This window comes from Alosa pseudoharengus, unplaced genomic scaffold (assembly GCF_046254945.1).
Source record: "Alosa pseudoharengus isolate Yale_2024_CS ecotype anadromous, Long Island Sound unplaced genomic scaffold, YU_APseudo_1.1 YU_APseudo_1.1_scf_19, whole genome shotgun sequence".
In the NCBI taxonomy this organism is placed as follows: Eukaryota; Metazoa; Chordata; class Actinopteri; order Clupeiformes; family Clupeidae; genus Alosa; species Alosa pseudoharengus.
In genome coordinates this window covers 6744333-6756790 of record NW_027468657.1, presented here as the reverse complement: position 1 = coordinate 6756790, position 12458 = coordinate 6744333, and the positions used below count along the sequence as shown (strand labels likewise).

At 39.8% G+C, this 12458-nt stretch overlaps 1 long non-coding RNA gene across 1 annotated transcript in view; it reads right to left on the bottom strand.

Annotated features, from left to right (window-relative positions):
- Nucleotides 1–9175: 9175 nt before the first annotated feature.
- LOC143133025 (uncharacterized) overlaps nucleotides 9176–12458 on the bottom strand; it is a 13282-nt gene continuing 9999 nt past the window's right edge. Inside the window, exons 4-6 of the long non-coding RNA XR_012988410.1 lie at nucleotides 10988–11118; nucleotides 10245–10380; nucleotides 9176–9684 (exon numbers count right to left, since the gene is read on the bottom strand). This is a non-coding gene — a long non-coding RNA (uncharacterized LOC143133025). The remainder of the gene's footprint in view (nucleotides 9685–10244; nucleotides 10381–10987; nucleotides 11119–12458) is intronic.

The window sequence follows — 12458 nt, the reverse complement described above, 5'->3', positions numbered from 1 at the left end:
AAATGAATCCAGGCCTAGGCTATTTGACTTTGTCAGCTACATATATTTTTATCTTTCTATTGTAGAGTATTGATAAGCTCAGGCGGAGTGTTTAATATTTTCATTTCTATTTATTGAGTAGTCCTACATAGGCCTACTTGCAATAAAATGTGTTTTTTCCCCTCTACATCTTGGTTGCAGATTCTAAGGCTGACCAACTGTGAGATGCATTTATGAGCATCACCCACCCACAACTGCAAACCTCTACAGAGAGTGGTGAACTCAGCACAGCACATTGCATGGATAGAGCTACCAAGACATATACAGTCAGCCCTGCTGGAGGAAGGCATCCTCGACAGATGCAGTGGTAGTCTTCTCTGCATTGTATTTTACATTTTATTTTAATGATGTAGCTATGACTGTAGTTTAAAAGTTTAAATGTTAATAGCTAAAATGTTATTCTATTGCTGTAAGTCACTTTAGACAAATCGTCCCCTTAGAATTATAGGGTTCTATCTACGTTCTGAGTAGTTATGAGATATTGAGCTTCAAAGTCTTAGAATTCCATAGAGTTATACTGATAAGTGGAACAAACCTCTTTAAATATAATGTCCAAAAATGCATACAACTACAAGAAACACCTCACCTCATCTTCTTAAGATGTCACAGAATAAGAATATGTCAATAACTCAATTTTGACAAAAATGTCAGATAGAACCTTATAATTCTAAGGGGACGAAATGTGTCTGCCAAATGAATGAATGCAATCATACTTCTTGACACACCATGTACATTGATATTTCATACATTGTCTAAGCTCATTCTAAAGTTTATGGATTAATGCAGTGTAAAATCAGCTTAAATTAATTAAGAATACAGAACACAGGATCATGATAACTGTAATATGTTTCTAGAACACCTGAATGGGCACAGTGCTGAGGATCAGAGATGAAGATGTTGTCCAACAATGTGTTCTTCTCAGTGGTGGAGGTGGTAATGAGATTTGTGAATCCTTTAGACTGGAACAACTCATAGATTGGCTTCCTTCCATTGGTCAACATGTCTTCATTAAAATCCCCACAGACTATAATTGGACTATCAGCAATAACATGTAAAGACTCCAGTAGATGACAGAGATTTGGCAAAAATAGGTTTGTGTTGTAATCTGGTGGTCTGTAAATCACTGCAATTAGTAGTGGAACTGGAGCAACAACTTTCAATACTAGGAATTCGAGATCAGTCACACCCTGTATGTATGGCACATGATGGGCTTGAACATGGTTTTTTACAAACATAGCAACTCCCCCACCATTTTTCTGTGCAAAATGAGAAAGAGTAGAGTATGACACATGTCTGTTGCGCTTATACATTTGATAGTTTTCCAACTGGATATTTTCTGGGACAAATGTGCCAAAAAGGTGTGTTTCAGTAAAACACAAAATGTCTGCGAGGCACAGTTCGTGATGTCTCTTCACGTCATTAATGTGGGCTGAGAGTCCTTCAGTGTTGTGATGGATCAGTGTTAAAGATGGTGATCTCAGAGTGGGGAGGCAGTGAAGGAGGGGCATGGCGTTTCCAAATTCAACTTTTTGCATACTGTCCACAGAAACTGTGACTTCTGGATCAGCATATATTTGGTTTTCATCAAAATCAACTATGCGCAGACCCTGTAGTGAGGTAGTTCTGCTGAGAGCAACGTATGCCATACCAGGTTCAAATATACGCTGCATTGAGACCACTGCAGAAACTGTCGTCATGCCTTGACATTTGTGTATGGTACAACCAAAGGCTAGAGTCATTGGAAATTGGTGACGAACCACACCCTTTTTACTAAGAGGTTCCTCTACTCTTTCAATATATACCAAATTGTCTGGTCCTTCTGGTCCTTTATTGCGATGTCTTTGCCCTGCATTGGGACTGTCCAATTCAACACCAAGCATTTTTACAAGTGATCTGCCATCTTGGTCGTGATAAACAATTTTACCAATCTTTCCAAATGAACCATTCACCAGTCCATCTTCCACATCTATGTTTCTCATGAGCATCACACGTGCACCGTTAGCAACTTGTAGTCTGTCTGGTAAATCCCCTTTACGTCCTTCAAAAGGTGCTCTCTGCCTTTCCATCCGACCAGTTTGTAGATCTTTCTTATAGTCATGTGCATCAATGTTGACCAGTTCAGAGTATAGAGCAGATATTGTGTTTGCATTGTGTTGGTTTACTTGTTTATTTGTAGCAAAAACATGCAGAATGTCTTTGGGACAGTCATCAGCTTGACATATGGCCTGGCCAAGTAGAGCTCTGTCTGCTTCAGATAATGCCTCTCCTTTGCGTTTCACCCTTATCCTGTTGAGCAGCTCAGCAAATGGCACATCATCTTTCTGGCGCATGATTTCTGTGAGAGTGACTACTTGGAATCGATCCTTCCAGATATCAAGAACATGATCCTCAAACACACAGAGAGGTTTGGCTTTACCAGGGGGACTTATCTGGTTGAAATCACCACAGGCCAGGATTGAGACTCCGCCAAAGGGTTTCTTGCTGCCTTTGATTTCTTGCAGTCTCCAATTGACATATGCAAAGAGTGATTTTGATATCATGGACACTTCATCAATGACAATTATTTCAACATTGGACAAGGTTGCTCTCACTTCATCTAGACGGTTTCCAAGGCACTGGTAAGGTGGTTTAAGGCTTCTTGGCAGTTTCAGGACAGAATGCAGTGTCTTGCCAGATATGTTAAAAGCTGCTGTGCCGGTAAATGCTGTGAGAAGGACAGTGGGCATGGACATGTCTCTTTCCTCTGTGATGCAGGGTAACTTGCGGAGTATCTTTGATGCCTCTGTGTAGATGCATTTGATAAGGTGAGATTTGCCAGTTCCAGCTCCACCAGTGACAAAGTAAAAAAACTGATCGGCACTCTGTCCACACACTCGTCTCATGCACCACTTACGCACTGTATAGAATATAGATGCCTGCGTTTGATTTAGATTTTGATACATGTTACGGACTACAGTAGGGTCGATTTGAGGAGCCTCAAACATTGGTGCTGCACTTCCTCTGTCTGTGGTACTTGAGCTATATTCAGGAATGTCATCCCGTTCATTCATTTCGTCTGGATTTATTTCCTCACGCTCAGAAATGCACTCAAGCCGAAGAAGCTCTGTCTCAGGTGCAAGTGTTGTCCATGCATCCTCCATAGGTCCATTTTCTTCTATGTTCTCAATAGCTTTCTCTATTGCATCACTGTTCTTTTCAAATTGTGACCTGTTCTCCTTGACAACAGAAACTACTCTCTCATTATAGTCTCTTCCAGGAAGACGTATAGAACCCAATGTATAAAATGACTCATATGTTGGAAAACCTCTGGGTTTCAGCTGTGAATCTGAGCGATAAGGGAGGTACAGTTTGAGCAATGTGCCATAGAATTTCTCTGGAGCTTTTTGCTCAGAAAATCGGGCGTATCTGATAATGGCAGGCTTTCCTTTCGTTCGCTTCTGAATGAAGCCCATTTCATTTTGAAGTGGCAAAACCTTTTTTCCTTGTTTCTGCCTTCCATACACAACTCTATAAGTGGAAGCAAACTCTGCCATAAACATTGTCGCAAACTCTGGTGTATCTGGTCTGTTTTTGTATTTGTCTGCCATTCCAGACATCCAAACATTCTCTGAATCAGGGATTCTGTCATTCAGGTACCTTAAAGGGACGCTCATTTTCAAAGCATTGTCATCAGTGGGTATAAATATCACGTTTCGAGAGCAAGACTTCAGTTTCAAGCTACAGACTCGTGCAACAGCCTCTTGAACACTAACCTCTCTGTTTTTGGAGTATGCTTGCATGATTTGTTTCATTTCCTCACAGTCAGAGGTATTGGATTGAGAAGTATCAGAGACAACTCTTTTCAAATACTCACTCATCTCATGTTCAGCTTTGGAAATATATGATAAGATGTACATCAGACAGGAATAAGGGTTCAGGATGAACTGAATATCAATGTTTGCATTCCAGGCCCTTAACAAATGCTCATTATAGCCATTAATCCAGCAGTCCTTTGGTTGACGTTTCATTACTAGCACACTGGACGTTGTTAATGAACTGACACAGTTTAGGTATTCCTCATAGCTTAAGTTGCATTGGGCAAGTAGCTGTGGGATGCTTTCAAATGATGCTGTTGGATTATTCAGCAATTCCCATAATGGCCTCAGCTTAGTTTTGGCGTCTTCGGGAGACATGGAAGAGCGGTCATGATCAAATTCATCATCAGATTCATCCATGAGCTCTGCTGGCATTGGGTGTGTTATAAATGTGCTCTCGACAGGCTGTTTCGGAAATCCAAACCGACAGTGCTTATTTCCTTTCTTACATGACTTGGAGTGCCTTTTGCTGTGGGTTTGCACCTCTGTCACTATTTTGAAGAGCTCAGGGTCTGTATTTGGGTCAGGCAGCTGACATGTTATGTACTTGTCCACAAATTCACACACTTTCTCATCTGGGTCCTCCTCAAATACAGGTGCGTTCTTACACCAAACCAACATATGTATATGAGGTGAACCTCTAGCTTGATACTCCACTCGAAAAAAGTAGTCAATGACCTCACCGATGGGCTGTGCTGGTGACAAAAGTAGGTGTCTGAGAAGTGCATCAACACGCTTGTCAAACATGCGCATAGTGGTGACAGGGTTGCTGCGTAAAATCTCACATTTTGATGCCCAGTCGAGTTCAGAAAAGTCAACCTGCTCTCCTTGCTGTGCTTTTATTGTTTGTATGACCTCTGGCCATCTCATTTCAGCAGCACTAAATGTACAGAAGAATGTTGGGGTACCCAGCTGGCGAAGCATTGCAAAGAGGTCTCTGAGGGTTTTTTCCCAGTAGGCAGGTGTTCCTCTCAAAGGCTGCATGAATCGAGTGGCATCTCTGTTGTGTACCAGCTTTTCCACTTCACGTTTGTCTCGGAGCATTCTTGCAGTGATTTTGCGTCCATCTCTGGTCATAGGTTTTCCTTTACGCAGTTGAATAGACATAGAAGACTGCCAAATGCATTTCTGTGATAAATTGTGCGAAAAAAATATAATTGGAGTCGAGAGCAAATCGATTGTCAACACAAAAGAGACGTGCATTGAAATATCTGCTTGGCGATAATTTCATTGGTCTTTGTGTTTCATCCAAAGTGTTCATTCCAGTGGGGAACTGCACAGGGAAAGCCATTGCCTCTAGTTTAGGAACTCTGAAAAAACTCACTGGTCTGTTTCCTTCAGCTGGTGCCACAGTGAATATACCCTCACCAAATGTTAACATTTCCTGTGCAATATCAGCTGGCTGTAAGCATGAATCTATAGAGCATCCACCATTTTGCTGACTTGTGTCCTGCTCAGTGTCAAGTGAATCCTGGTTAACATGTAACTCATGGGTTTCATTATTAAGCTGATTGCCTTCACTATTTATTTCTGAATGTCCTGGGTCAGTAATGTCAAACTCATCCACTGCATCAGTCTCCATTAGATCAACCTCTCCTGCAGCACTGATGTCATTCTCATCTGCCAAGCTATCAACCTCATGCTCTGATATTCCATCCCCAGAAGCTTGTGTTTCATTAGTTATGGTTATGTCCTTATACTCTGAATGCATCTCTTTCAGTTTTGATAAAGCATGTAATACTTTCGTCATGTCAACAGTTTGGAACTGGTAATGCCCTGTGTAGTTCATTCTTCTTTTTAACTTCACTTTTAAAAGCTGTGATTGGCTACTAGGTCTAGGCAAAGCGTTGACTGTTTCCTGTATTTCAGAAGCGACACAGACAATTCCACCATGTATTAATTTCTGCTGGCCTTTGGGAAGACTGATTATTTTTGCAAATGGTATGTACCGTGCTATGATGTGCCTTTCAAGTATATTAAGATTACTGAGCTCTGGAGGAATTGGTGATAGCTCTAACATATTGTTTACAGCAATGGCCGGCATTTTCCCCATCTTCAAGTTTTCATGACAGCTGTAACAAATCCACTCTGTCTTTTCATCTGGTGCACAACATAATTCAAGTGCACTGCACTGCTCGCTGCATGTATGTAAATATTTGCCTGTTAAGCATCGATCAACCATGGCTCGATTCTTTTTATATAATTCATGATTGCACTCTTTAACCTGATTATAAAACAAAGCTCTGTGACACACTGTGCAAACAAAAGTAGGGCCGTTCTGTACATCCATTCGAAAAGATGTGATGGCATCATGCAAAAGGGTGCTTTCTGTTGGTGTTGACTGTTGTTCAACCTCATGCTCTGATTGAAGTCGAGACAGGCGTGTAAGATTTCGGTATTTACGTTGTATATGTAAAGCACAACGCATTTTGTGAATCATTCTCTGGAAACTGTTATTTAGGCCCACACCTGCATTCTTCTTTTTTTGTAGAGAACGATAATGCCTGAATAAAGGGTCATTTCTGTATCTGTCATTGTAGGTTTTATTTGTTTTCTGCCTGTATGTTGGATCATTTGCATAGTGATGTTTCATGGTGAACTTCTGTCTTGAACGATAGGCTATATCATGGGCATAGCGTTTCTGTACGTACGCCTGCTGTCTTGCTCTAAAATTCAGGTCACTTGAGTAACGCTTATGTATGTAAGCCTGCTGTCTTGCTCTGAAATTCAGGTCACTTGAGTAACGCTTATGTATGTAAGCCTGCTGTCTTGCTCTGAAATTCAGGTCACTTGAGTAACGCTTATGTATGTAAGCCTGCTGTCTTGCTCTGAAATTCAGGTCACTTGAGTAACGCTTATGTATGTAAGCCTGCTGTCTTGCTCTAAAATTCAGGTCACAGGAATAGCGGCTGTTGATGTATAACTTTTTTTTCAACTTATAGTTAGGTTCATGCATGTAACGGTCTCTGAGGTACGATTTCTTACTGTGTTGAATGCAGTTTGCATACCTCTTTCTTTCATATTCAATTTTTTTCATTCTATTCTGTTCATAATATTTTCGCTGTCTGATTCTGTTGTTCTCACTGCAGGACATATCCTTTTGTGCTTTGGCAGCTTTTCTGCGCCTGCGATTCTTACCACATTTAGTAAGTGAATTCTCAGAAATGGCTGGAGCCGGGAACTCAGCAGTCCGAGCAGGTTGCACATTGTCAGTGTGGCTCCCTTGTTCATTATTACACTCAGATGTAAATAACACTGGCATTAACTCATAAACCCATTCATCAGGTGCTTCAAGTAAGGTCCAGAATGCAAGCAGATGATCAATCATGTCACTCAAGCTGACAAAGGTCAACATCACAGCAGTGCCATTGTTTGCTAGAAATCCGTGAGGTGTTCTTGAGTGTGGATCAAAAACTCCATATTTATCATCATCTCTAAACAAAGCTATTGTTGTGCTACCTACAGTTAGCAGCGCAAACTTTACATCATTTGACAAACAATGCAGTCTTTCAGGAAGCTGTAGAAAGTCAACGCCATCAGGTCCATCTTGCCTAAAATAACCATACCGTGACGGGTACTTCTCAATATGATACATCTGTCCATAGATCTCAACACTATCAGGTAATTCATCAAGAGCCAAGTGGTCGGGTGCTTCATTGCCTCTCGCGCTCAACCTTACCAGTGCTTCACTGTACATCAAGTTACCCTTTAGCAAAACGTAGTCAAGATCATCACTGTTGAGCTCAGTTCTGTAATGGAGAGTTGCCAGAAATACCAGGGAATTGCAGGTGCACTGCTTGTTACTGTTGTTCCCATACCTTACATCACGTTGGCTATGAGTTGCTTGAACACATGTGATGGCTCTCTGCTCCATGTTCATGCGGAAAACACTAGTTACCTCATTTACATGTTCTCTCTCATTCAAGTCACTCTGGTCTAATAAAGACTGATGTGGTTCAACTTCAGAGAGGTCCAACTTACGCCAACGTCTCTTTTGAGCCTCTGAACGACGGCCTTTCCTTGGCATGTTTCAAAATGCTACAATCTTTGCTTAATATAGTCTACAAGTTAAGTCTAATATTGGTTGTACAAATTATTGCTTATCAGATTATACAATAACACTTACTGTTCTACTCACAGGTTACTTAATGAACTTAATCTGAGTATATAAAAACAGTTAGATGAGATTAAATGTTAATAAACTCAATATACAAACACTAGTATTTATTTCAGTGGTTTATTACAATAATTAGTGGGACCAAAATGAAATGTTGCTAAGCAAAGAATTAAAAATTAATTGATTAGAATATGCTTGACACCCAATAAATAACAAGCTGGCTGTCAAAAGTACAAAATGACAATTTTTACCTTCACACACAATATTTACTTCAGTTTAATTATTAAATTCTGAAATTATCCTCAATTTTATGTTAATGCGTATTTTGTTTATCAGTGGCAATTCTGAATATGGCACTGGAACTGCTAGGTAGAGGTAACACTTGATGACACTGATGAGGAATGAGAGGAAGCTCTCTATGGCACTGGAACTGCTACGTAGAGGTAACACTTGATGACACTGATGAAGAATGAGAGGAAGCTCTTGAGATGATCAGGTTTATGCAGAACTAGGATGGAATCTCAAAAAGTCCTCACACAGCCCAGGTTCAGTCTTGCAGCACAGGCCAGGTCTAAAAGTAGGTATAACAGCAAAAACAACTTTGACAGGTATTATTCAAATATATAAAACGTTTCACAGGTATGTATAATTCACAGTAATAGTTCTGTATGTGAATAGTTCACAATTCACAATGGGCAATTCTTGTAGGAATATTATTCTCAATATTATTCAAAGTAGTATTCAGAAAAGGATTCCGTTTCAAAATGGTTCAGAATTCAAAGGAGGTTTCAGTCTCAAAATGGTTCAGAATTCAAAAGAGGTTTCAGTGTCAAAATGATTCAGAATTTAAAGGCGGTTTCAGTCTCAAAATGGTTCAGAATTCAAAGGAGGTTTCAGTCTCAAAATGATTCAGAATTTAAAGGCGGTTTCAGTCTCAAAATGGTTCAGAATTCAAAGGCGGTTTCAGTCTCACTCTCAAAATGGTTCAGAATTTGAAGGTTTCAGTCTCAAAATGGTTCAGAATTGGATTCAAAGGAGGTTTCAGTCTCAAAATGGTTCAGAATTTAAAGGCGGTTTCAGTCTCAAAATGGTTCAGAATTCAAAGGAGGTTTCAGTCTCAAACAGTAATAGTTCTGTATGTGAATAGTTCACAGGTAGTTCTCAGTATGGTTCAGAATCTTTATATAGTTCAGAGTATGTGCTGACAGAAAGTGGTCAATTCTTGTCAGAAATATGTCTGCAGGTATGTTATGTTCTGTTGGTTCAGAGTCTCAATATGATTCAGAGCAGTATTCAGTGTGTGTAGCCAGGTATGTATGATCAGAAAGTGGTCAATTCTTGTCGGTCATATGTTTGCAGGTATGTGTATGAGTGGGATTCAGAGTCTCAATATGATATGATTCAAAGTGCGTTTCAATCTCAAAAGAGTTCAAAGGATTCAAAGGATTCAAAGGAGTCAAAGGGTTCAAAGGAGTCAAGAGTATAGTATGTGCAGTCAGATATGTTCTCAGGAAGTGTTAGGTTCTTGTCGTAGATATGTTTGCAGGTAGGCGTTAGTGGGATATGAGTGTAGTGCAGTGCAGTGCAGTGTAGTGCAGGGTGCTGCAGACAATGACAGGCAGCGTCACAAGTGACACGCAGACACCACTTTGACAGGGCTGGTCTGGAACAAGCCTAAAAGGCAAACAAAGAAGAAGAAAAAAACACACGTTACACACTTCCAAAAATAAGCAGCAACACACACGGCAACATTGCTGCTTTCTTGGTTCTATCAATTTTAATGACGTAGGATGAATTAAGCGAAGGGAGCAAAGAAAACTAATACAAAATTCAGCTGTATATTATACTGTTCAGGACCAGACTTTGTAGGCAGCTACACATTAGATTGTCTGTCGTCACCCTTAGATTTACTGTATGTGATTGTTAATTGTTAAAGAAAAAGTTTGGACACATTTGTAGTTGTCGATGCCGATATGGTAGGCACTTAAGAATATGGAGGACTGAGCATTCTGACATCAAGACAAGCAACCTGCAAATCAACTAGTTTAACTAGCTTGCTAGTTCTGTCATTCAAATTGCCTCCATAGGTTACAATAGGTCTACACCAAATCAGTGAAGTAGCTATTTTTCTTCCCCATCAAGTAAAACACAATTTACATGTTTGTGTAAGCAAAAAAAAAGTGTAAGCAAGCAGCATAGCTGGTCTAGCAGTAAAAAATAATAAAAAGACATACCTTGAAAGTCTGCAGCACAGCAAGGGAAGACAGGATGGGAGAATGGAGTCTTGAGATGCAGTGTTTTTGTGGCAAAGACTGTCGCAGCACAAGGGAAGGTGGAGATGGAGGGAGTCTTTAAAAAGACAATTGCTTTCTGTTTTGAATAAAGAAAATTGTGTGAAACCATGACCACTGCTATAACATTACAATGCAACACAATTATGTTAAATTAAAATAAGCAGCAACACACACGGCAACATTGCTGCTTTCTTGGTTCTATCTATTTTAATGATAGGTTGGTTTTAGTGACGTAGGATGAATTAAGCGAAGGGAGCAAAGAAAACTAATACAAAATTCAGCTGTATATTATACTGTTCAGGACCAGACTTTGTAGGCAGCTGCACATTAGATTGTCTGTCGTCACCCTTAGATTTACTGTATGTGATGGTTAATTGTTAAAGAAAAAGTTTGGACACATTTGTAGTTGTCGATGCCGATATGGTAGGCACTTAAGAATATGGAGGACTGAGCATTCTGACATCAAGACAAGCAACCTGCAAATCAACTAGTTTAACTAGCTTGCTAGTTCTGTCATTCAAATTGCCTCCATAGGTTACAATATGTCTACACCAAATCAGTGAAGTAGCTATGTTTCTTCCCCATCAAGTAAAACACAATTTACATGTTTGTGTAAGCAAAAAAAAAAAGTGTAAGCAAGCAGCATAGCTGGTCTAGCAGTAAAAAATAATAAAAAGACATACCTTGAAAGTCTGCAGCACAGCAAGGGAAGACAGGATGGGAGATGGGAGTCTTGAGATGCAGTTGTGGCAAAGACTGTCGCAGCACAAGGGAAGGTGGAGATGGAGGGAGTCTTTAAAAAGACAATTGCTTTCTGTTTTGAATAAAGAAAATTGTGTGAAACCGTGACCACTGCTATAACATTACAATGCAACACAATTATGTTAAATTAACAAAATGCAGCACAACCTCTCATCTGTGTGACCAAGTAGTACCTTTAGGTTAAATAGCATAACATGTACTCGACACAAATATTAGGGGCACACTTAGAAATAAGTCTGTAACATTCTAATCAGAAAAGAATTGGGCCAGTATGTTGATAGGCTAAGAATTTCTAGATGTCTTATTTTTCCGCCACTATAAAGTTAGAAAATATGTGATAGCATTGGATTCAGGGTAGATTTTTGTGTTTTATCATCCTGTTGTCCATTGCCCATATGCCTATGGAGGTTCATATTATGGGCATGTTGGCCAAATCTAGCCCTTAGGTCATGTAACGTTAACGTCCTAGCTAGTTCAAGGCATACCGTCAAACGCTTCCGTGCGTTAACGTTAACCCTTTCATTTCGGTCGCGGTTTTGCGTTGTGGCCCTGACCTTTCTGTGTTGCCGCAGTGTTATAGCATAAACTATTGATAGTTTCCAAATGTCAGACTTCACGAGTCAACTATACTACTACCTGACCAACTGTGGGGCATAGTTCATAGACGTTGTTTTTCACAACACATAGAAGCTACGTCGAATAAAAGTGATAATGAATGTCACAGAAAGTACATGTCTAGTTAAAGTAGCGCTAGATAATAGCTAGTTCTAGACCTGTTAGTTGGCCACTTTAGCTGCCAAACTTCATTCCAAGACAACGTAACGTTAGCGAGCAATGTACAGTTAGTTTCTAGCTACGTTTCCATTATTTCCAAATGGCAGACTTCACCAGTCAACTATAACGTTAGCTGCTAGCTAGCTACTAGCACCTACTAACGTTACCCGACCAATTGTCGGACATAATTCATAGACGTTGTTTATGTAATAATGAATGTCACACAAATTACATGTCTATTTAAAGTAAATGATAGCTAGACATAACGTTAGCAGCCAAACTTTACCTCAGATACCGAACAATGTATCATAACGTTAGAAGTCCTAACTTCTAACGTTACATTTCGATAATTTCCAAATGACAGACGTTCAGTCAGCTAACGTTATGGTACTACCCTACTAATTGTTCGGAAACAATTGTTTTTGACAACATATACGTCGAATAAAAGTGATATGATTAGAGTAATTAACGTGGTCGTTAAGGTTAACGGTAGCAGTGCTAGCTCGAAAGTTAACGTTAACGTTAGCTAGTCGCGTACCAGGCTCATTTAAGCTATGGATACAAAGAACGCTGTTAACCTTACCAAAATACCTATTGTGTTAACGTTAAGAGAATAAA